General features: G+C 42.2%; 1 long non-coding RNA gene across 1 annotated transcript; it reads right to left on the bottom strand.

Annotated features, from left to right (window-relative positions):
• Positions 1–79: 79 nt before the first annotated feature.
• On the bottom strand, positions 80–23,398 carry LOC119088498. The gene is made up of 4 exons (XR_005092143.1): positions 23,132–23,398; positions 5,543–5,772; positions 4,213–4,288; positions 80–378 (listed from the first exon to the last, which is right to left on the bottom strand). It is a non-coding gene; the product is annotated as an uncharacterized LOC119088498 (long non-coding RNA).
• Between the last annotated feature and the right edge of the window lie 3,203 nt (positions 23,399–26,601).

Below are 26,601 nucleotides of genomic sequence, written 5' to 3' on the forward strand. Positions count from 1 at the left end.
GAGTTCGAGGCCAGTCTGGTCTACAGAGTGAGATCCAGGACAGGCACCAAAACTACACAGAGAAACCCTGTCTAGAAAATAAAAATAATGAAAACCCTACATCGTTGCTAAGAATCAGTGTATTAAAAACATACATCCTTATTAAGCATGTTCCTGAGCCTCAGAAAGATGAGAAGTGGCTCTCAGATTTCAGGGCACTATTATTAGGTTCTCAAAGTATTTTCTTAATCACTTGCGTTTTTTCAAGGGAACGCTGGAGTCCACGTCGTCGAGTAAACAAGGTCTCATTGTGCTCTAAATGGCCATCGTGGGTCTTTCTTATTTCCGTGTTGTTTTTTCCTACTCACGCCACCAAATTTCACTTCTCGGAATAGGGACCTGAACCAAAGTCAAACATCATAAAGATATTTGCTCAGTATAAACGGACTTTTATGGACTGAAAAGCATTTTTTTTACAGTGTAATCTACATTTTTGTAAGGCCTTGTGGAAAATCCCTGGTGATTAAACGGCCCTGAAAGACTTAAAGCCATGCATTTGCCACAAAGCTTTTGAAACTCCTAGGGGACAGAGGGGAGGAAGGGTACGTGTTTCCCTCGCTGTCCCTAGAACAAAAGATTGCTTTTAGGGACCTTGTAACCCTGGGCCTCCTTCCCTATTCTGTCCCTCAGTTCATACCACCCATAAATGAACAGCGAGAGACCCTCCCGCTGCCTTCTGTCTGTCCCTACAACCCTCTCAAGCCCTCTGTCCCCACCATGACTCCCAAGTCCTTGTCCCATCCTCCGTCTTATAAATACTCCCTGAGTTTTGCCCAACCACCCAGACTTTTCTTTTTCTTTTTCCTTAAGATTTATCTTATTTCTTACATATCTGTGTGTGAAGCAGGGTACATACACATGTGTGCAGGTTTCAGAGGAGTCCAGAAAGGGATGCCAGAGCTCCCAGAGCTGAACCACAAACTAGGGTGCTGGGAGCCAGCTGTGGCCCCCCACAAAAGCTGTAAGCACTCTTAACCAAAGAGCCATCTCCAGTCCCAGATTTTCCTCTTTTAGCACATTGTTTTCAGTTCTCGAGCCTCATTTAGCTGAACACTATCTTCATCGAACATTCCAATGAGCTCAAGGTGTCACAGACGCTTTCCTTCCCTTGGCCTGAAATGGCTACGACACAAAATCCCCTTGTCTGTCCAACAGTGCACGATCCCAACCCACAGCTCAGGAGCGGCCCCGTAACCTTGTTCCTAGCTCATGAGATGTGCGACTGAGAGAAAACTCCATGCCAAGCTTTTTGATTTTGCACCTCAATGGTTTTTTCTGAGTGATTGAAAATGAGGGGAAATTATAGTTGCTTTGCTACAATTACATATTCCCCCGACGTCATAGGACATTTGAACATGCTTGCCCATGCGCAAGGGGTAAACCTTGAGAGCCCCAGGTGAGACGCGTTCGTAGGACCTGGCCGTGGACCTACACTGCACTGTCTCGGACTTGGGGGAGGCTCATGCCTAACTCCCCTCCTCAACACTTTCTACCACTCTCCTGTTCTGCAGAACCCAAATAGAAAAAAAAATCAACCAAACTTCAACTGTCACACTCGGGACAGCAAATGACAGCAGCGAAGGTCGAACTCCTTTTTCCTTTAGAAAAAACAAACAAACAAACAAACAAAAAACCCTTCTGAAACAGCTCACTCCATGTAAATGGCCACCGAGAATGTTCCGTTTTCTCTTAAGATTATAACTGTAAGTCCTGAGGCTTGACAGTTTTGTGTGTTGTTTTCTCAGACTCACCACTGACTCTCTCTTTCCACTCTGTTGTTTACCGATTAACCATGGCCTCGCTCAGCACACACTAGGGCTGAGTCCTCTAACTAGACTTTTTCCACTCATAGATTGGCTTTTGGTTGGAAGCCACATGTTGATTTTTCACATTAGCAGCCTCCCCTGTGAACATCTCTAACCAGGACGCCTTTTCACACAGCACATGTACCAGTTAAGCATCCGATTGTCTTAAGAGATTGACCACCCTGAGTGTGGTGGCGCTAAGGCAGGAGGGTCTCAAGGTTCTGGCCAGCCTGGGCTACACGGTGAGATCTTGTGGGAAAATGAAGCAAAAACAAAGCTATACACACAAAAAGATAAAGCTAGAATTATTTAGAAAAGTTTTCTTTATATGAATAATAGTTTCTCTTATGTTATAATAAAGTTCTTCAATAAACATGTTGAACCCTGCGCTAAATGACATACTTTAGTTTTGTTTAGTTTTGTTTGGTCATAAATTTCTATTTATAAGTTTGTCAAAGACTTGACATGAATCTAAACTTAGCATATGACTTTCTGGCCAGGCATAGTGGGATATGCTTATAATCTCAGCATTTGGAAGGTGGAGGCAGAAGGATCAGGCCACATAGTGAGTTTGAGAACAGCCTGGGCTACAAATAACCCTCCCTCAAAAAAAGTGTGCCTTTCTTAGAGACGTTGGGAATGTCACATGGACTAAACAAAGTCCTTGATTTCCCCCCTTAAACTGGATCTGATTCTACAGCCATTTCTATTTCAAGTTTTTACCTTAATCCTCATTTTCCTTGAATCGCAGATAAGGATTCCTGGTTGTTCCACTCTGTCTAATACAAACCTACAAACAATTGGTCCCGAGACGAAGTGGCATCCCAGACAACAGCCTGACAAGCTGAGTGCGGCATGACCCAGATGCTCTGGGTGCAGAGACCTGTGTTTCAGAGAGGGTGTGTGGAGGGCTTTACCTGTAGGCATTTTTGGAGCTAAGGTTTGAAAGGTGAGGAGAACAGACCACAGAGTCCCCTGAGGCACAGATAAAGGGCGTGATCAAGGCAGGACCCAGGTTACAAAACACTCCCGCCTCCTATCCATCCTTACTAACAATGCTCTGTGTTGGTCACATCTCCATCAAGGCTTCCCCGGCCTTCAGACTAATATCCTCAGGTCCAATGCCTCGTTTTCCATCTATCCGCTGATGTAGATTGACTTCTAATCGTCCTCTATCAAGACCATGCTGGGCTGAGACCGTGCTCGGTGACAGAGTCCTCTATAGAGTAGCTGTGGGAGGCTCTAGCTTAACCCACTAACACTGCTGAAACATTGAGACTGGGTCGGCTGCTCAAGTGGTTGCCTTGCAAGCACTGCGACCTCAGTTCAATCCATGTTAACAAAACCCTAGGTGCAGGGGCGTGTGTTTGTAAACGCAGCACATGAAGACATCAGATGCATGGCTCACCAGCCAGTCAGCCTAGCAAGATTAGCCAGCCTGTCCCTGCTCCTCTAGCTTCCAGACACACATGCACCACAAATGTCTGTCTATACCCACATACATATGCAGAGAGAGAGAGAGAGAGAGAGAGAGAGAGAGAGAGAGAGAGAGAGAGAGCTCTTTATTACTCTAAAGTATCACAATGAGATGTAGTCCACCCTGTGGTGCCTCTTGTTGGAAAGTCCTTTATCCGCTCTGTTCTACTCGTGATATGCTCTGAAGCCTTCCGGACTCCTCTGGGTGGAATCAAAGGCACTTACTTACCTTTATGCTGTTGTATCTCACAGCTCCTGTCTCAGCCAGTCCTGCACCAGACTTATATGTCCTTCCTCTCCCTTCCCCTTCATACCACGGACTCCCTGAGAACAGGGCCCGAGTCCTACAAGGGGTGCCTGATAACAGTCCTTCCTAGGACTTGAGCTCTCCACTGCTCAGTACACTGAACTGACATGAATGAATGGTTAGTGAGTAAGAAAAAAACAAAACTTAATTTTATCTACATAATTATAGCTAAACTAATACAGACGGGTACTCTGCAATTCCTACTGTTTCCAAGTCTCAACTGGCTGTTGAATCATGGGTAGATTTCCTGATAGACTTTTTTATATTACCGGGATGTAATAGCATAAGAACGTGATCTAGCTGCTTGACTTACTGTCAAAGAAGTCCCTCCATTTGAGAATGTGTCCAGGAAAGGTTCTGCAGTATTCTGCCTTTGCAAGTAAAATACAGTTTTAGGGTAAAATATTTCCTTTTGCTTCGTGATGCTTTTAAATTAAAAAAAAAATGGTCTTATTCTCACACAAGGTAGAAAAAATTGCATTGTAGATAAATGCATCTTGCACTAATTGTATGCCCCACCTAAAATAAAATTCTCATGATCTCTAGTTATACACTGAGAAGTTTAATACAAATGGTTCTACTTACACTAATTATTGAATGGCTTCAACTTCTCTGCAATGCATAAGACCTTTACAACAACAGTGTTCCTGTGAAGCTGTAGCTGATAGAAAGTAAACAAAATATTAAGGAAATTTTACTTACTTTGGCTTATTTCCTTAATAGAAGTAGAAGAGTCCGTATTTTCTTGTTTTTGTCCTTACCTTTTTAATAGGTTGGGGACACTTAAATCAATGGGAAGTTTTCAGTCACTAACTTTCTGCATCAGCCTGGTATAAATTCTGTTGTTCCCAAGCCGCTTACACAACGTATGATCTCAGTTGATCCCTATCCCCATGTCTGTGTGACACTGATATCAACCTTTAAAGCCACTGAACAGGTGCTGCTCTTGATGTTGCAAAGCAAAACTCACATGTGACTAATTTCAAACAGAAATAAAGTCAAAATAGTGAATAAGAAAGTCTTCTAATCTGCATTCTTATTAAAACATGGACTTTAGACTGGAAATACTCTGTTTCAAAAACTTGAAGAGTTCTTCTGCTCATTGAATTGTGGTTGAATCAAAATTTTCATTGATTTTCATTTGTTTGTTTGTTTGTTGTTTTTGAAACAGGACCTTGCTCAAGGACCAGCTCAGGCTGGCCTTGAACTCACGGCGATGCTCTTGTGTCAGCCTCTCAAGGGCTAAGAGTATAGATAGGTATGTGTCACCGCAACCAGCACGGTTGACAGAACCCTCAGTCCAATTTGTTTTTAGATATTTGGTATGTTTCCCTGGTTACCAATAAAAGTAAGTTTCTCATTAAAAATAATTTTTTTGCGGGGGAGGAGGAGATGCTGGTGAGAAAGCTCAGTGGGAAGAGTGTTTGCCTGCCACGCAAGTCTGAGGATACGAGTTCAATCCCCAGAACCCACGTAAAGGGGAAAGGAGAGCAGTAACTCCACAGCATTGTTCTCTGCCATGACATATGGGTACCCACCACACTGACACATTGTATATATGGTAATAAATTATTATTATTGCTGTTGTGGTTGTTACTATTATTATTGTTATTATAACTATTGGTTTTTCAAGACAGGGTTTCACTGTGTAGTCCTGGCTGCCCTGCAACTCACGCTATAGACGAGGCTGGTCTTGAACTCAGAGATCTGCCTGCTTCTACCTCCCAAGTACTAGGATTAAAGGCTTGCATCAGCACTGCCTGGCTAAATGAAAAATAATTTAATTCAACTTAACCATGACAGAAAGGACTCATGCCCACCCCACCCCCTTAATCACAGCAGGACACCATTGTTCCTCAGACATCGTGTTGGGTTGCCCCCAGCATCTGCCTTCACCTGAAATGACTTTTCTTACCTGTGTGTCTCAGGCTCACTAATTGAATCCTGCATCAATCTTTCTCTCTACTGCATCTTCCTCATTCCCATTGTGCAACAAAGCAAGAGCTTCTTGACTCCATGTCTCTTCAGCTGCTGTTTGCCTTACTGCAAAGGGCAGAGAGGGTTTCTTTTATTTCCACCTCTATTTTCGGATTTGCCATTCTCTCCTGAACTTACTCCAGTCAGATCTGGGTTATCTTTGTCTCACTGTGGAAAAAAATACACAAAGTAAACAACTTAAACAAAGAAAGGAGTCGTTTGGGCAGATGGATTCGGAATCTTAGTCTATGATCAGTTGGCCCCACTGTTCTTAGGGAAGAAGCAAGGCAGAAGATCACGGTCCTGTAGACCACAACAGTTCTCTAGGAAGGCCAGGAAGTACAAAGAAACAGATGAAAGACCTGTTCCAAGAGCACACTCCCAAAGACCTCCAACTTCCTTTCACTTCCTGAACTTCTGCCACCTACCAACCAGTGGGGAACTAAGCCTTCAACATATGAGGTGTAGAGGGACACTTGAAATCAAAACCATACTAGGGTCCCTGTCCCTACTTTACAAAACTGCTTTTATCAGTGTCATCAATCACCACTTTACCAATTCCAAGAGCTAACTCCCAGCTACCATCAGCCTTTGAACGGAACCATTTGACGAACCCGATCACGTCAGTCTCCTTGGCATGTTTACACCTCGTGGCTTGTGGGACTCCATTTCCTGTTGGTTCTCCTATAATCCCACAGGCCACTCCTTGGTTAGGTCTTCACCATTTTAAAGATCAAGAGGCCAAGTTCAGTCTTTCCATCTCTCCTAATCTACATTCACCATGTCACCTTATTTAATCCTACAACTTTAGGATCACCCATATGCTAATAAATTCTCAATTATTTTCAACCCAAAGAAAAATCCTGCCTGGACTGAGTCTATCAGGTCGATCTCAGTCCTGGGGGTGGCATTGATCTGGAGGAGGTGGGAATAGGGAGTGGGCTGGGACAAGGGGAGGGGGAGAACAAGGGAATCTGTGGCTGTTATGTAGAACTGAATAGTATTGTAAAATAAAAGAAAAAAGAAAAAGAAAAATCAACTCAAACAACCTAACAAACCACCTAAAAAGCAATGGCCTAAAACAACAATTGTATTAGTATAGGCGACAAATTTTAATAAACTAGATGGTCCACCAAGGGATGCTCGTGGATACTTAACTGATGGTACATAGACAGCTTTAGAGGACCTAGATGGCTGGCTTCCTTTATACATTTAAAGGCCCAGTTACATAATATGCAGAACCCACTGGAGGTGGGGGGAAAAAAGAACCTTTTGGTTATCTAGATTATTTGTCCTGTAAGTATGTCCATGGGAAATTGTCTTGATTATGTTTATTGATGTGGAAAAACTCATCCAACTGAGCTGGAGATATTGGAGTACGTAAGTACAAAGAGCGAACTGAGTACTAAGAACCATATACACATTCATTTCTGTTTGGTCTTAACTGTGGATGTGATGTGACTAGCTAGTTCAACTTACTGTAGCATTCACTAACCTGCAACGATTGGTTATAACCTGGCATTGTGAGCTACAATAAGCCCTTTCTTCTTTAAGTTGCTTTCTGTCAGGGTATCTTATCACAGCAAAGAAGGAAAATGAAGGGACCACTTGCCCAGAACTCACTAAGAATTTCAAGAACCCAATATGGTGGGCATTCTTTACACAGCTACATGACTATGTTTCCTGGATAATATTCTGTAGAATCATGGAGTCAGCAGGTTAAAATGCAATCTCCTAGCCCCATTCCAGAATTACCAAATCAGGACCCCTAACATTTACCTATGGAATCAACATTATTTATATGCTTCATGATAGAGTTTGAAACTGACATTTCAGTGTCCAAATATACACCTAAGTTCTACTACTTCTAGACACCTTCCCCTCCTTTTCCAATTTCAAAGGCTTGGTTTGGCCAATTTTTACCCTTAAGTTAAAATTTAAGACTTGATGAGATATTAATGGCTAATAACACATCACTTTTTTAGTAAGACTTACTAAAATAAACCAGGTGGTAGCCTGAAAGCTAGCCAAGGGATATTTTCAGAAGGAAGGTAGGCCATTCTGACACATTTATTTGCTTCCTGTGAATCAAGAAAGTAATGTTTACTTTTGGTATTTCAAAACGTTACTCACTGATTTATTTTATTAAATCATATACAGTGGATGGCTGCTATGAATGCAACAGTATAGAATTGTTCCTCTTCATAATAAATAACTAGGGAGCACTCGTTATACAGTCCTGAGGCTCTTAAGTATATCAAGCACCAAGTAGCTGAAGCTATCTAAAAAATTTCTTTGAATTTTGTTTATAGTTCAACTCAGAATTTTTGTGAATTTGTATCCTACATCATCTGCATACTTTTGAAGGTAGAAAATATCTGAATAATATTTGAGTTATTGTACATTGTTAAAATACAAAAGGCTTGTGCCCAAGCCTGTTTTCTTCTTTGTATTGTGATAGGATACCTTTACTACTCTTCAGTCTCCTGTGACTATTTCATTGAATGCTACTCAATGATACATATGACTTTGTGTTTTTCAAACACATATGACTTTGTGTACATATGACTTGGTGTTTTTCAAACAATTCTCTAGACCCTTTCTCCTTCAGTTGGTTTCATCCAAAATATGCCAGCCTTAGAAGTCTTATAGTATCAATGACAGAGCCAACATGAAAGGAACCTGGGTATTTGACTGGTCCCATGGAGGAAGACTGTATGTCAGTTTCTCTATTACATTAGTGAGATGAAATTCCTTAGGACTATATTACTATGTATTGTGGTGTTTGCTACAACATCAGACTTTACCTTAATACTATAAATATTTTACTCTTCCTCAAAATTTTTGATAAATCAGTGATCAGGCAAGTGTTCCATAGCTTCTAGCAACCACTGGCACATACAGTAAAGACTTCAAGGCTTTTTACATATATATGCGCTTTCTGAAAAGTATGACAGGCCACTATTATGCCTCCCCAATATGCATGAAAACAATGGATACATAAGGTACCAACAAAAAGTTCACTCTGTATAGACAGCCACATGTCAGAGCAGCAATAGCCGCTGTGACCTCATATCAGGAAACCATATGGAAACAGCCTGGCAGCCAACCCAACCAAGCCAACAACCCTCCCTCCTGAGAGGCCTCACCACTGGAGCCACTCGGTGCCATGCTTCAGTGCTTGATGTCAGATCTCCTTGTGGGATGTATTTCTTTTCTTGACGATAATCCAGGCTCTATGACTCGCAACAGAGTTGATTCTGTATCTGGGTACTTTTTAGGTGGGGGCAGTGATTATTTAGACATTTAATAGTGTGGTGGCCCACTCTGAGACAGATTTGTAAACGTACTAAAGCTCTTAAGGAACACTTGGCTTTTTATTATTCTATATAAGAAACATGTGATACAGAGGCAATGAGTGAGTGACTTGTCATAGGCCACAATAGAATTAGCCCTGGAACGCAAGGGTTCCTGGAGTAATTTCGTCTCTGAGAACAAATGAGGTCTGAATTCATATATGCCAATATCTCCCTGAACATCAATTATCACAGAAATGCAAACCCAGAAGTGGCCTCACCATCTTCATTTCAACCCATGCATTCTGTAAAAGAGAAAAATGCAGTCTGGGTCCTAACGCCATTTGAGGCAACAGAAGCCTTCTGAGCTTCTAGGCATGGACTTAGAGCTTCTGGCAGAAAGAGTGAGGCAATGACAGGTTTCCTGAAATGCAATTCATGCCCCTAAACCACTATTGCAGTAACTTCTGCCTTCCTTTTTGTTTGTCTTTCTTAAACATCCCAGGAGTTCTCTCCCCATTCATTTCTAGTAAGGATTTCTCCATCTCCTGCTTGAAGTCTTGTCTTTTGGAAATGTCCCATGTGACAGTATTTACCTTGGCTTGCCAACAGTTTCACTTCAGAGTGTCCTGTCCAACATTTTGCTCAGTTGGTCAATTAGCTAACTTAGGATGTTTGGAGATAAAATGTTGACATATTGGACAGATTGCCTATTTACATATTGCCATGTCATGTTCTCATTGGGTGACTTAAGAGTTTGTTATTCTCTAGATCACTTTTGTAACCTTCCTAAATATGCTTCCAGCTGGTCCCACTGGATGTTGATTGACATCAAAACATCTATGGCACTGTGTCCTCCTGCTTTTGCTTCTTCTTCATTTCTTTTCATCCCACCTGATCAGGAAATACCAGTTTTTCTGCTGCTTCATGGGCCTAGTTCGTCACTGAAAGTGGCCTTTGCTTTAGCTCCAGCTACCTTGAATTTGTCATTGTTCTGTTCATAGGTTTTAAAAGTCTGCAATGAGATGTCGATGATTTTGCTAATATCACAAACTGTAATCCTGCATATTACAGTTACCATATCTTCGTCTACCCCACGGTACTAGACCTGAGGCTGGATGTTCTTGTGTGATCCTAAAGATATCCAAAGACTTTGATTCTTCCTCAAACTTTCTTCATGTTTCTTCTATTGGTTTTTGTTTTCTCATTTCCCAACTTGGAGAAAATTTTTAATTTTATTGCCTTAAAGTCAATGAAAGTCTCAGTTCAAAGAAATATGGCTTTATTTATTTATGTATTTTGGGGGGGGTGTATACATGCATGTGCTCACTGAAGCTAGTCTTGCTAAATTAGTGAGCTCCTGGTTTCAGCAAGAGATGTGTTTCAAACAGGAAGGTGGTAAGTGATTAAAAAATGATATCTAGATATCAACTTTTGGCCTTTACATATAGGCACATACAGACTCATGCATACTTTTGTGTGCATACACACACACACACACACACACACACACACACACACACACACACCATGGAAATATTGACTTTCAGCACACGGTGGTCTTTTGACTGACTTATTGGCCAAAAGGCTGAACTGATCATGTCTTCTAGCTATCATAATCATGTTGCTGCTGTTTCTTCATCTATTTGCTCATTCACCCAAGGCTGAGCTTAGTCTCTCCTTCCTCACTATGGGCTTAATTCACAATTTCTTGGTTCCCCTTGAGTCTTCTATTAATCCTTACCGGGTCTCCCTACCTTTAGACTGCACTCCTCAAATCAACCCCTACTGAATTCCAGTAGATCCCTTTCTCAATTAAATCTCTAAAATGAGCGTCTCCCATCTGATCACTGCTCTCCACGGTTTCCTTGTCTTCCAGTAGTTTCTTCCCAATAGAGTTCAAGTCCTGGGGGCTGTCCCAGCAAGCCCTTTCACACCAGCCTCTTGCTTGTCTCCCCAGCCTCACTGCCTTGCACACGGCGTTTTCCTGCTCGTGCCCAGGATGTTAAAGCTTAGGAGAGTCCCAGGTCATTGCTCGATGTTGCCCTCCACAACACCATCATTTGGCTCACATACAAAAGCCTACTCAACCCTTTAAGGCCAGTTAAAGGTGCAAATGAACATGCAGGTCTTTCTCTGTCGGCAAACAAGCCTCTGGGGTGCAGTGCTGCCCGCTGAACCTCCCTTTACCTGAGTTTGATGTCATCCAAGAGCCTTTGCCCCCCTCCAAATCTTTTTCTTAGGAAAGAAAGGCCCCTGGTTCACAGCAAGGTGGTTATTGTGTGGTCTCCAAGCTCCTGGGGACTTGTCCATCTCTGCCGCACCGAGAACAAATTCCTACTGTTTGTCAGATTTCTGTAAACTTACAGAGACAAGGTCCCTCGACATCATGGTACAAAATTCAGATGCGGAGACAGAAAAATGTCACAGTACAAAAAGGTATTCAGTGTGCTTGGAAACAACCGTGTGTGTTTGTGAGACACATAAACACTAGGTACAGAAAGTTCGGTAATCTTTTCCAAAGAGTGATCATAGTTTTCACATTACAAAAGCAAATGCTTGCTCTTCATTTGAAAGCTGAAAATCGAGTGGCAGTTTGGAGAGGAAACAAAGTGTTACCAAGTCAAACACTTTCATCTGAATGGAGAGCTGGTCCAGTCCCTTCCCAGCAGTCTTTGTCCAAGCCTAAAACACAGCCAGCTTTGGCTTTCTCATTTTCCCAGGTCATATATCTTTACCATTAGTTGAGAGTCTAACGTAATCACAGAAACCCATCAGCTCACTTAATCCTTGGCTGCTTTAGCTAGCTCGGCATGTCCTGCAGGAAAGCCAGGGCTCTGTACCCGGTTCAGCACCATGCTGAGCCTTTGCCTAGAACCCATGGCTCCTCTGTTCTCATGACACAGGAATGCAGACAAGCAGTAAAATGATATCGGACAGCTACAATGCATCTTTAGCAAAGGAAGCAGGAGGCAGAAAGAGGTTACACTTTCGCTTACCTCCTGTAAGCTATCTCACACCTCAATAGCCCTCAAATGTAGTTATTTCTTAAAGTAAGCTATTACTTCTGTCAGGCTGCAGCTGAGAACACTGAATCCAGACGTGTTTTGCTCAAGAGACAGAAGCAGGATATAAACTGACATTCCATGGACAGGCTCGTTCCGTTCCATGCCAGCTGCTTCCCAGAAAAGGAGCATGGGCCTCTTGTGACAAAGTTAATTTTCAGGAAACAAGACATCCAAACAGGGAAACTGACTGTCTTTGAATCTGATGGCCTCTTTGTGTATTAAGTGGTGAAATGGATTGCTCAGAAAATAGACCCCATATCATACAGCTTCCATTTATGTTCCCTAGTGAATATTCGTCCATTGATGATGTCTCTCTGTGTGCGAGGTAGGGGATTTATAGAAAGAGTGTTTTAACTCAACGAACAGCACCAGGGTTAGGACATACAGTAATAGGTGACAGTAAGATATCAAAGTCAAACCGTCCCTGACTCTCCACACAAAATCTCTCTAATCTCAGATGAAAGCCTTTCTCTTAGCATTGCTTTCTGAGGAAGAGTGACGTACAAAAGCATTACCCTCTACTATATTATCTCTACTGATATCACGTGCTCAGACAACCCAATGACACCCAACAGAACTCGACTATTGCTAAATGCAAAAGTCTCTATTTCCTGGCATCAGAGATCAATATTTCACTGGCTTTTGGTTGTTGCTTAAATATTTCATCCCCAATAGCCCTTTGCAAACATCCATTCAGCAAGCCATCCACTGTGTATGCCACAGGAGAAATAGAAGTAGAAAACATAAAAGATGCATGTACTGCGCTCTACCTCCCAAATTAAGAATCCTTACCCCTCTCCTGCCCTTAATGTAATAAAATCAAACAACCCCCCTCATCTGGAACATATGGACAATGTTCTGGTGGGTTTGTGGATCCTCTTTTGAAGCTAGAAGTTTAGCTGTAGTATGCCTCTACTTGATGTGTTCTAATGACTGCCCATTGCAAGTACCATGACAATGTTCTACCTCACTTTGATTCTCCATGTCTGAGTTTTCCCCATTATTAGGGCTTACCTGAAACAATCCCTTCTCAGAGAGACGCTCCTTGTTTGTTTGTTTGTTTGTTTGTTTGTTTTGTATTGTTTTGGCATTTTTACTTTCTTTATCACCATTGCCAAAGCCTTGCTCAGCATGGTGCTTAATGAACCGGATGAATGAATCAAAGCAGAGTACATTTTGACATATCCACATGAAAGCTTCTAAGAACAGAAAGCATCATACAAGACTAAGTCAGTTAACAGTCAACATTCTAGCTCCCCATCCCTGAGGGGCTATCGACAGTCAATGACTTTCTTTAATGGTGTGGCTCCTGGTAGGTCAGCCACACTGCAGGGGGTGGCCCCATCCCCAGGAATATATGGGCAGCAGAAATTAGAGTCTAAAAAAGAAATGCTGGGTGGTGGTGGTACACTCCTTAAATCCCAGCACTCCAGAGGCAGAGCCAGGTGGATCTCTATGAGTTCAAGGCCAGCCTGGTCTACAGAGTGATATCCAGGACAGGCATCAAAACTACACAGAAAAACCCTGTCTCAAAAACCAAAAAAAAAAAAAAAAAAAAAAAAGAAAGAAAGAAAGAAAGAAAAAGAAAAAAATAGAGTTCATGGGTTATTAAGACAAACCAAAACAGGACATGAAGTTGGGTGTCAGGAAGGTAGGGGTGGGTGGATTGTAGAACTCATGGGTAAGAGTAGAGTTCCACAGCTTTGTACAGCCTCAGAGATTGACCTGACTGGAGTTTCAAGGTGATGAAGACATGACTGACTCACATATAGATGGAAGAGCTGGGATGGAGTAGACTGCTCTCTGACAGAGACACCATAGCGTCTCTAGGAGTCCAGCATGCTTACTAAGATGTATTGAACAAAGAAGCAGGGTTCCTGCATGCAGCTGAACAGGAGGCATCCTTACTGCAGACAGATAAACAAGGAGGCAGGGTTATCATACAAACTGAACAAGGGAGCGGGGTTAGTGCATCTCAGTAGGAGCAACCTCTATAGAGAGCAGTCTTCAATCCATAAACATCCAGAGGGAAAAACGCTAGGGTGGACATTTTCTGCACATACTGGCAACATTTGCACTTAGGCCAGAGGAGGGCTTTGCCATCCCTCTGAGCCTCACCCGGGGAAAGCTTTTCCACTTCCATGGGTCTGAGGCATTCGGGTCCTTGATATGGCCGTACCCATGTCAAACAATATACATTTACTTAGGACTTCACACACTCCCTACATTGGGGGGATAAATATGACCAAAACACATTGTATAAAAATCTCAAAGCATTAATAAAATAGTGAAGAAAAAAATTAGAAAGCACCAATATCATTTATGCCTTGACATTTTTTTGCCATTCCATGGTTTCTTTTAATTCTCATGTCAGTCTTTTTCTCCTCTATTTTCATACTTTGATTGTGACTTTAATAAGAAACAAACAATACAGTTGCTGATACCTAAGTGACAGCTTTGTTACTGGAAACAGAGAAAACTAAGACAACACTTTCAGTGCATCTATCCAAACATTAACATAATTATTATTTCCCAAACAATGCTCCTTTTAGATTTTCATAATAGATGGATGTTTCTAAATGCTTGCAAAGAAGCATCCAGGAGGAAGGGTCTGAATAGCAGAATTGGCTTTTAGAGCAAAAAGCACAAAATCTAAGTGTCCTTCAAAGGAGAATGGTTAAGGAAGCAATGGAGGACTGAGGTATGGCTTAGTGGTAGGCTGCTTACCAACCTAACCACTTAGTGGTAGTGTGCATGAGATCTTGGGTTTGGGTCCCCACACCAAAAATAAGAATGAGAAAAAAGAAAAAGAGAAAGACTTGTCCATACCATCAATTATAACAAAGGCACTGAAAGGACAGTTTCAAGGTGTAGTTCAGCAAAACAACAGCAACACAAAAACAGACATAACAAAGAGGCTGGTGGTTCAGTTATTCATATAAGATTATTCTGTTTATTAAAAATGAAGCAAAAAGCTCTGTGTGCTTGAATATTTGTTCATATGTATGCAGCAAAAGATCTAGGAGGTTCCTCATTGAATTGCTAATACTGATTACCTCTGCCAGGATAAAATGATAGAAGTAGAGAGAGCATGAAATGGAACTTTGATATGTTAAATACTAGGATATAGTCTGAATCTGAATTTTCATCATCATAACTCAGGAATGAATCTGATTCTAATAATAAAGAATAGTTATCTCACTTGGTTAAAAATTAGCCATCTGACACGTTGAGTTTCTATTAGTACAGTCAAAAAAGTTCCAAAATACATTTCTATGCAATAGGTTTGCCTACAAAAGATATGAATATTGAATTACTGAAGAGGTGGGACAGAGGACATATTAAATGTTCTCTGAAATGATAGAACTTGAGCTGGGCATCGAAGAGAGTATTATATTTAAATAGCAGCAGATACTGTCCCCAAGCAAGGCTCATTGCCAAAGCATACTCATGAAAACATGAATGTGCATGCCAGGTTCAAATATTTTTTTATTACAAGTAGTACATGTGTGCAAATTTGAGGAAAAATAAGTCCCAAACTTTTCAATATTATATTCATTAGGTTTCATTTTATAGTGAAGGAAATTGTCAATTGAGTCTAAATAAGATTAATTTGATATTAAATGTTAATATAGCCATGATATTTCTGCCTGGTAGAATATGCTGCCAAGTAATTGATACCACCTTATACATTGACATGCCTCTGTCAAGACTGAATAATACTTACAGAATTTGAAGGTGATTAAAAACAGCAGTCTTGGGGCTGGCAAGATGGCTCAGTGGTTAAGAGCGCTTGCAACTCTTAAAGACAACCAGGGTTCAATTCCCAGGATGCACGTGGTGGTTCCAAACTCTTTTAGGGCATCTGATGCCCTCTCCTGGCCTCCTTGAGAACCAGACATGCACATGGTACACATACATACAAGTAGGCAAAACATTTGTATACATAAAATAAAAATAAACAAATCTTTAAAAAAAATAGCAACCTGATGTCATGATGAACTAACTTCTGAATACAGCAATGAGAAGCTGAGCTGCCCATTCAAAAACAGAAAATGTCTCCTGGGAGCTAGCTTAAACTTTAAGTTCTGAAATAAATTTCAGCTTTATATAGCTATGATATGTATAATATATACAATAAAATTCACACACAGTGTACATTTAATTTTTTGTTGTAGGTGGTATTTTCCTATTTTCTATGAAAGGACACAGTCCAAGTTATCCAGTAGATGGCCCAAACTGAAGATACTATCAAACATTGTATTATATACTACAAATTGTCCTGTATAGTCATAGCTATGACACAGTTTAATTTACAAAGCAAATCGAGTTAAGAGTTCAATAGTGATTAATCTAGACCTTAACAACCTTAACATAAACTTTTCTCATTTTTCATTAAGTACAGAATTTTCATTTCTTCACTTAAAGGAAGCACTCCAGAGCATGTCTTTGGCAAATTCAAATTTCTAGCATTGCTGGCCTTGCATTTGGGGGTCATTAAGTGAAATAAAGATGACTAGAATATAGGCACTATCATGTGGCTACAGTCAGTCTGACAACCAGGAAGGGCACCAAAGGACAGGTGGGTGGGTGGCACAGGTGGGTGGGTGGCATGTATGTCGTGGACACAGAGGTGGAGGGATAATCCAAAATGCAGGGAGGGCTTAGAGATTCATCAGAAATCTCAGAATAGCTCACAACTTACAATTTATGAATTGTATTTCTGGAATTTTCTCTCAATACTTTCAAACTTGGATTGGTTGCAGGTAACCGAAATCAGAGAAAGTAAAGCCAAAGATAAGGACGTATCTACTGTGTTTCTACATCACCACCGTCAATTGCAGAACATTTTGTAACTATGGGAAAGCAAACTCATTCCCACCTAACATTATCCTTTCTCTCTCCAACTGTAAACTTGGCAAACAAACACAAAGTAGGAACAATGGAAAGTAAAAATGGGAAAATAAATGAAAGAAGCTAAGTAAGCAATGGCAATTGACAGGAAGAAAAAGGAAAACACAAGCAGAATCGTAAGAGGTTGGGCAGACTATAAGGAGGTATATTGCTAACTCTACCTCCATATGTGAGCATATATTCCAGTGAACCAATATAGGTGCATTTCTCAAACTGATAGAATGTGTCTCACAAGGTAGGAAACACATGAGTATCATTTGAAGAACACTATACCACAACCTATGTAAACATAACTTGTCAGAAAACGACAAAAACGAAGCTAGTCTGCCGGACTATTGCCACGGTTCTGTTGATTAAAGCCAGACACAATTTCATTACTTAGGTACTGAGATTTCAGCTGCCAGGTGAGATTCTTTTACTACATCCCAAAAGGTGTCTCCAGGCCGGAGTTGTTAAACAGATTTAGCCAACAAGTTCTGTGACATTGTCGGGGATAATACTTGAGCTGTGTACAGCTCAAGTTTTTCAAGCAGGAAGATTTCTTCTGTTTATATAATTTGCTCCCCCATCTGATTCAATAACTAAGAAAAGATCAGTCCAGGACAAAGGGTCACAGAAAACTGTTCCGGCATCTTAGCCTTCCAACCTCACATGTTGAGGGAACACACGGAAGTTAATGTCAGCCCGCCCAAGTGGAAAGACAGTCCTCAAAGGTTGCCAGCTGCAATCAAGCTCCCTTCATCTAAATGTTTGCACCTTTCAAGACAACAGAAGTCTAACTGGAGAGATAAAACAAGGAAAAACACCTAGCAGGAACAAACTTTTCCACAGGCCTGAGTTTTCCCAGAGGCAAAAGACAAGGCAATGGTCCTTTCTCAACTTTTGTGATAATTGCCACTGGATGGAAAGATAGAGAGGTTTGTGTCGCTGGAAAAAACCACCACAACATGGTAGAAATGCATGTAGGTAGCGATTGTTTGGGAGAGTTTCCTCAAGACTGTGTTGCTAGGTGGCTGATAAATACAAACAAACAAGATTGACTTTGGAGGAACCGAGTCTGAACATGACTTCTGGGACAAGGAAATCAATAAAATGCCAGTCCGTGAGGTAAGAAGAATAGGCTTAAACATGTGGCATTTGCTTGCATTCTTCTTTTTTTTTTTTTTTTAAAGAAGTGATTACACAGAGATGGGTACAGTGAGAACTCAGGGGCATAGAAAATGGGCGGCCAGGAAGATGAGAGGAAGTTTGTTTTAAAGGTGAGGTTAAAAGAAAAGGACTGAGCCTGTGACACAAGTAACCATATATTTGTCCCTCTGCAGTTTGTTCTGTGGGATGGCCTCGGGCCCTTGGTCCACGGATCAGCTGTCTCGTAGAAAAACTGCACGTTGGGAACTGAATCGGATTCCTCATGGCTTTGTATAAGATTCCAGGAAAATAGATCTGTGAACAACACTCGCTTGAGTGGCTACATTCTTACTGGAAGATTCACAGCAACATCCAATGATGCTTGATGCTGCCTTACACAACTCACCAGTGTCTGGAACCTCGGTCAAGTCCCCACAACCACCCCAGAGGTAACTCTTCCACTTTCTGATGTGAATGAGCTGCTTCATCCTGAACTAGGATGGATTCACTATTACCTGTCCCAGTATCCCAAACAAACAACAGCCTCCCCAAAACAAAAACAAACAAACAAACCAAAAATCCACTGCTCTTGCCTGTCTAAAACAATGGCCTTATACTTTTCCTTCTTTCTCAAGGTTCACTGCCTCTTGAGACCTCTTTGCTCACATTAAGAGCAAAGGATTCTTGCTGCCCTGATATGCATTCTCTGTGGTTTGAGTGACAGCCTGCCTTGTATGGTTCATTTTATGGTTATGTGTCTTATCTCTCCAATCTGACTATAAACTCCTTAAGGTCAGGGACTGAGACACATTCATTCACGTTTTTATATCCCCTTGGGCTTAACATAATGTTCAATAGATGTTTGTTGCTAGTTTTATATGGATGAAAAAAGGACAGACACTATATCAAAGAAATGGCAGTTGCTAAAAACAAATGCAAAGCAAGGGCTGACACTGTTCCAATTTCAACAGAAGACTTTCCTTTACTCAGGTGTTCAGAGAGCCAAGACACAGATCTGTCATACTCCACAACTGGCCTCTAGTATCAACTGGCCTCCAGTATCAATGTCAAGACTTTCATCCCAGCCAATAGAAGAGAGGCAAAAGCAATTCTAACACCAGGTCTTTTTCCTTTAGTATGTGAACAGGAAGTTACATACATCACTATTGAGGACATTGTTTTCCCTAGGATCTAGCTGCAAGGGAAGCTAGAAACTATAGTCAAATGAGGCTCTCAATCAGATCCCAGCTATGACTCTGTTACCGGGAAAAGGGGAGGGAAAGTGGCTTTAGTGGGTGATAGGCATCCTCTCCACAGACATTCTGTATACCTTCCTCATCTACACAACTAGTCAATATTTTCTGCTAATGAGAATGCATGTTCCATACTGTGCTAAAACAGCCTTCTCATACAATATTGGCACAATCTGGAAATTCCTTGCAATCACAAAATGAATCTTATTTCTCATAGGAACTACATTTTGGAGATTATTTAGAATCTCTCTTCCTCTCTCCCACCTCTCTCTCCATCCTTTTAGTAGAAAAGGAAACCCCTATCCTCTCCATGTGTGACCATAAGGACCACTTCTGTTGCTGTATGCCAAAGAGATTGGGACATGCCTTTCTTTCAGCTTCCAGAACTATCATGTTTCCAAAGCCATACTGACTATAGTCTATAATAGATGTACCCAGACCAGTGGCCCCAGCTCAGCTACCCATATTGAAAGGCAACCCATTTAGTACTCAATTTCAATTCAATTCTAAAACATTTATCGATTGCATAAGACTAAGTGGATACTGAATTATTTTCAGCCAGAATTCTTGCCCTAAACTTATTTAGAATCCCAGGAAGGAGGCAGATACAAACAACAGACTCCATTCCAAAATACAACAGAGCGAGTCTAACTTGAAGCACAAGTAAAATACGGGGACACTTGTGGCCAAAGGAAATTCAATCTATGTAGACAGCCAGGAAAGACTTGGGAACATATTGAGATGGAAACATTTCCTAGAGGGGATGGCATTTGATCAGGCCCTCAGTGGGTGAGTAGAATTTAGCAAGTGTCAGAAAAAGAAAGCAAAGGCACAGGGATGTAAAGAGCACAGATTGGAAAGCACTGGTATCTGTTGGGGTGGAGGGCAGGGTACAAGTAGGTAGTGTGAAGGATGTGACAGGAGGGACTTTGAACAGATACAAAGCCTCCACGGACAGGACCAGTGATGACTGGGGATGGCTGAAGAGTGCAGAGGCTTGATGAATTCCTGGTGGAAGGAAGACAACCCCACTGATTGCAGGAGGGTACGATGGAAGAGAAGGAAGAGCACAAACCTTGTACCTGAGTAATAGTTAGTCAAGCATTGTGCACGTTTTGTGTTCGGATGTACAAGGCAAGTCCTCGCATTATCAGTGCATCACAGGGTAGTGAGAGAACTCACACCCTAAGTGCCGAGTCGGAAGGATTTGACTCCCATCCGTGCTAACTGCAGAGCATGAGCCCCCTGCCAAGAGACCCCTGCATATACTCGTGTGACAGTAACTCAACCTGTACACTCAGAGAGCAATAAAGACGGATCCAAAGGAGATGACACGGGCTGGGGAGGTCACCCAGGGTAGACTAGAAGGGAGAAGAGTCTGAGATTGGAGGAGGGAAAAGGACGAGAATTCTGCTTCGTCACAGTGAATTTTGAGTGCGTGGAAAAGAAAACTATGAGAGCATCAAACTGTCCCAGGGGGTCAAGGCAGAAGGTGGGGGTGGCGGGGAGCTGCTGTCCGAGCATTGGAGGAACACGGAGAGATGAGTTAGAGAATTCACATCTGTGGATGCCAGGCCTGTCAGCTAAGCACAGGAAAACCAAACAGCCTGTGAATGAACAAAGCAAGAAAGCAAGTAGCTGCCTGAGCGAGCTCTCACCAACTGATTCAGGAGAAAAATTCAACTTGATTGACTAGCCCGCAATATACTGACAGCAATAAATCCTTTTGGCCAAGCAGAATTCAGCTCAGCTTTAAAGGTGTTATCGCTTTGCATACCAAAATATCCATATATCTTGGGAAAGTATCAAAAATGATGTTTTTCCTTTCGTAGACTGGAATGTGAAATACCCACCAGATCTTCCTGGATGGCGCCGGGGTGAATACAGTCCTTGTTATTTCACGTAAGCTGCTAAATATCTAGTTGAGTAAAATTATGGGCTCTTTGCACATGGAGATTTTTCCACTTGATTCCTGAACACTAGGGCAGTAAATGTGACTCTGAGCTTTCCATTTAACAAGACAGGTACACTTCATGCAGTGGCAGAGGGTTCTAACAAAAAACATTTCTTTGTGCAATAACTAGAGGGCCACGCGTAGAATCAGAAAGACAGTCCTGGGATGGGAAATATAGCTCAGTGGGCAGAGCGCCTGCCTGGATTCCATCCCCAGCACTGCATAAACCAGATGACTGTAATCTCAGCACTTAGGAAGTGGAGGAGGCAGGAGAATCAGAAATTCAAGGTTGTCCTCTCATGACCTACAAGAGCTCAAGGCTAGCTAGAATACATGGAGAGAGAGGGGGGAGGGAGGGAGGGAGGGAGGGAGGGAGGGAGAGAGAGAGAGAGGGAGGGAGGGAGGGAGGGAGACAGAGAGACAGAGAAAGAGAGACAGAGACAGAGACAGAGAGAGGGAGGACAAAAATAAATAAATAAAGCCAGCTGCAGACATTGGAACTGAAACTACCTAGGGCTGTCAGCCCATGACCTTCACTCTGACCCAGGGACTACTTTCCCCAGAAATGACCTGTCTGTTTTACAAGGCAGAGTGACTTCTTTCTCTTTAAATTCTTTCCACCTTCCTGGAGTGTAAATTTCTAGTTTTTCAGGTGGGACACCCATGTCCCCTGATCAGCAATGAGTGGAAACCAAGGGGTGGGGATAGAGAAAAAGAACAAGCAAAAAAACATACAACACCACACACACACACACACACACACAGAGAGAGAGAGAGAGAGAGAGAGAGAGAGAGAAAACAAAACAAAAGCCCAAACCCAAATGTTCTTTATTCAGCTTTGCCGACCTTCTTTCTCACCACGTAGAATGAACAAACCCCAGTAAGACAATAAGGTCAAGCATGTCGTCAAAGCTCAGAGCTGTCGAGTTACTAGGGAGGCTATTTGCCAAATCCGAATGCATGAACTCTTAGAGTATAGAAACCAGACCGTGAATTAAGCCCATATCACTCAAAAAGAGCTGAATGCATCTGAAACCAAAGTACACTGTCAGCCACCTCCACTTGCTCCAGGCACTGATACCTTGATTAGCTATGCAAGAAGCTACCTGCTATTTTAGAGTTATATGAAGTCACCTCGGGGTATCTACAAGCTTCTCACGCACAAGGGACTAGCTGCCCCCCTCCCCGCTCTTCTTGGCTCCCAGCACAGTTGTTGCTACATCCAGGTAAGTACTAGATCACGGATTGTTGTTGCATAAGATGTCATTAAAGAAGCTCGCCTGCTCACAGGGGAACCAGTCAGCAAACAATAATGGTTTGTTGCTATGTACCCCCAAGACGAAAAGACACCCAGCATTTGGAGGGAAGAGGAGAAGCATGTCCCTCAAAGATTAAGGAGCCAAACGGTTAATCTTTTTTAGAAATCGAAAAGGATTTAAAAATTAACCAAGTACTTTTGTCGTACCCCGTCTTTTTAAAAAGAAATTACCTCCTTTCCTAAAATAGTAACTAAAGTTATAGGAACAAAAGAATAGCTCACATGATAGGCATCTACAGGAGGAAGCCGCCGGTGCACACAGCATTACGGGCACTGCACGGCGCAACATGTTTCTACCTGGCAGAGACAGATCCTATTTCCATACTAGACGGCTCAAAAACATTTCTACATGAAAATGTGATCATGAACATGAGGGACTGACAGCTCAGCCTCCTAAAGCCAAGGTTAACAAGGGCCTTTGTATACTTTCCCAAATAAATAAGTTGCCACAGCTCACCTTTGACCCGCACTCTCCTTAATCTTTTAGCCTCAAGCTTTGCCCGGGAAGGGTGTAACGATTCTGGCTAACAGAGCAGCGCCCAAGAGAGCGCTGAACACTCACAACAGCTTAGACCGAAACCGCCTTAATCACTCACCTTTCATCTTCTCAGATTTCCAGTGTAACGATTCAAACTGTGTGTAGACTTCTCAGGCTTCGCTCCTCACCCTGCCCCCCACCCCCACCTCAAGACTTGACTATTCACGTGAGAGGAAAAAAAAAAAAGGACCAGATTTCTGTTTTCTGCTTATTCAGCCCTGGCCCCTGGTCACAGCCATCACAAGGACGTCACAGAACCCAGACTTCCACCTAACCTCAACTCAGGTTGTAGCCCCCTTATAACAGGCTGGGGTGCTTTACTGCTATTAGCATGTAAGGTCTGTGAATCCACTCTGCCCTGAGGACTTCATAAAAACTTCCTTTACCCCACATGTGATTATGAAGCAGGCGATTTATATTTCCAGCTGCAAAAATTTCTCATGCAAATAAATCCCTTTGACCTTAGGTAACCGAAGGCACCTTAGAAACGGGAGTCTACAGCTTCGTCACGAGAACAACAGCCCCATCAACCGCGTCTGTGACTTACTTAGATGGGGCTGAATCCCAGCAAGGCAAGCTTCTCAGAGCCTGGTATGGATGACTAGAACCAGGACTACAAAGTGAGATTAACTTTTGTCTTTGGGGCTTATGAAAGTAAGGAGGTTAACTAGAATCCCAGGTTTCACCACTGTGACGAGAAGTCTTCAGGCTGGTTAAAAATCCCGAAAATCGATGCCATGGTGATTGTGTAAGCTCTAAAAAATGCACACAAAATTTTGTCCCTTTTTGCTACCTTTCCTTCAAAACTTCAGGTGCTCTGAAGTTCAAATCTTAATTCAAATGTTTTAGGGAGAGAGATGGCAAATTGGAGACTCTCTTCTGATAGGAAGTTGATCATTTGCTGGGTGAGGCTCATGGTCCAGGAGAAAGATTGAGTAGCCCAGAAAGACAACCCAGTTGCAGCCCTTAACAGTCCCCTTCCCGACTAGACTGTGACTCCTTCTCAGTAGTGTGCAAGAAGAGGCAGGGGCATTTTCCTAATCAGGGGCATTTTCCTAATCATTTTCCTGATCAGGCTGAGAAGCCTCCAGTGGCGGGTCCATCACTATTTCCTCTATCAGTATGACCTCAGCTCCAGTAAACAATAGGTGAATGTGTTTGAAAGGCTCCCCTTGTCCCTGGAATCCTGTAGAACACTTTGCCATTGGCTAATTGCGTATGTACTCATCCCACAAATATTTACTCATGGTCTGCTCAGCTCTTTGGTACATGTTCCATCACACTGGAAACACACTAAAAGAGGAAGCCCTGGTCTCCTTCTCCCTCTCTAAGCAAATACATTCTAATTGCAAACAGTTAACTGGCAAGCCATTATTTGGAGACTGCCGTTGACTGTGTTCAAGCTACAGCATGAAGGGTTTGCAGGGCGCTCCCAAACACTGATTCCTCTTCTTGTCTTTAAGGAAGTCTATACTTCCACTGAGTGTGTGTGTGCCTATGCACGGTGTGGAGAGGCGTCTCACAGGCCACCGTGTGTATGCGGAGGCTAAATGACAATTTGGTGGGGCCAGTTCCCCCCTTTCACCTTTACATGGGTTCCGGGAATTGAACTTAAGTCGTCAGGCTTGTGTAGAGAGTATCTTTACCCACAGAGCCATCTTACTGGTCCCCTTATTCAAGCTGCTTCATTTTCAACTGGGCATTGATGAATCCATGCAAGACACACTTCCAGCCAGGTCTGAGCTAGAATTGTCTTTGCATTCCATTCAAAAGTAAATGATAACAAAATTTTGCACTTTTAACTTTAGGTATAATTGGGCAAACACATATTGTTCTTTTTCACAAAGTATAGCGCGACATCATAGATTTGATCAGCAGCATTTTATTACAAAATCAACAGGCAATAACTAGCTAGGTGACTCATGATGAGGTGTAGAGCCGCTCTTAGGCTATCTAAAAAGGAAGAAAAGTTCACTAAAGTTCAGTCTCAGAGAACACAAATCTAAAAGCTCAGAATTTATTAAGAGAAATTTCTCAGTTCTCTGTAAGGGTGTGTTCCCTTAGAATTTGATTCTCACCAAGACTTCAGGAACATGTGATCATATTAGTGCTGTCAAGGGGATCAGGTCAGTTACAAGATGGGAATCATTTCATCCTTCATTCTGTTTATCACAGAGCAGCAGGGGTTGAGTTGCAAGTGTTTATTATTTCTGAAGATATATTCATACAAACATGAGAAAGAGAAATTCTCCAAGGTGATGCTAGTTAAACACAAGGACCTCTAGGAGGTCACTTGAGGAATGACGGAGTCATACCATTCCCCTATAGCTTTCTCCCACGTAAGATGCTTTCTGCAGTCAAACTAATGGAAAAGGACTGGACCGGAGTCCACAAAGAGAGGAAACTGCCATTAGGTAAACACATGCTAGCAGTCCTTTCTAAAGTAGATCGAGTGTCTTTAATCCTGCATCCTGGCCTCCAGAGGATTTATCGCTCTTATTTTCTCTTCTTTCTTTCCTTGTGGGGCTTGCCAAAGTAGACTTCATGTCTGCCTTAAAGCATGCAAACACAGAGTTCTGCCTTCCCTGATGAGTCAGGTCTGTGCCAAGTGCAAGCTATAATGACAACGTTGTGTGCCAAGGAAAGGACAAGGTGATAGTCAGAAAGACCAACAGAAATGCCACTGTGTCCCCTCAGCTGTTGGAGTTTGCAAAATTAAGAGTGAAGCCAATATCCCTATACCTCACTATTGGCACACTCGTCCCCTGCCCCAACTCTGGCTCTGGTATAATAGGACAATGTCACCTGTGTTAAGGCTGGTTTGATTTGTATGGAATTGGCATTTGAGGTTCTGCTCCACCATCCTCTGCTTCTGCTTCATGATGAGCGACTGTCTGCATTCTCCGATTCTCCCCTGCTTTCCCCATAAGCCTGCTAGTGGTCTGTCAAATTTGGAAGGTGCCAAAACACATGTCTACCATGCAGTGACCTTCATTTCTAAACTGTTCTCCATCACTACCTAATCAACACCCCCACCTCAATCACCCACCCCCTGCCTTCTAGGGGGTCACCCCCCACTTCCACCTGTATGTGGTATGAATATATATACATATACTGTAAGCAGCCTTTCATTTGTTACTCTTCTCACGCCTACAATGACCAAAGAGGCTTCCAACTTTCTCCGTCCATCCCTGACACGCACACCCTCTGAGTTGCAGAGATGTGCAGTGAGCACACGGTTGGACATCGTCACAGGAAGGCCACCACCTCTCTTCCCTTAGGCCTAGCTTTGCTGTGTAGAGTGTATTGTGGCCATTGTCACGATTTTTTTGTTGTTGAAATAGTTTTTGCTTCATGGAAATGTTGCAAACAAAGTATAGAATAATTTCCCATAAGTCCTTCATAGTTTCCCCCAATATTAACACATATTTATTATATAATGTTCATAAACATAAGTTATAGATCGTATTTGGTTTTCCTCCAGTTTCAATTCATATATACAGACTTTATTCCCTTTGTCCCCTGTTT

Source organism: Peromyscus leucopus, chromosome 9, assembly GCF_004664715.2.
Source record: "Peromyscus leucopus breed LL Stock chromosome 9, UCI_PerLeu_2.1, whole genome shotgun sequence".
Classification (NCBI taxonomy): domain Eukaryota; kingdom Metazoa; phylum Chordata; class Mammalia; order Rodentia; family Cricetidae; genus Peromyscus; species Peromyscus leucopus.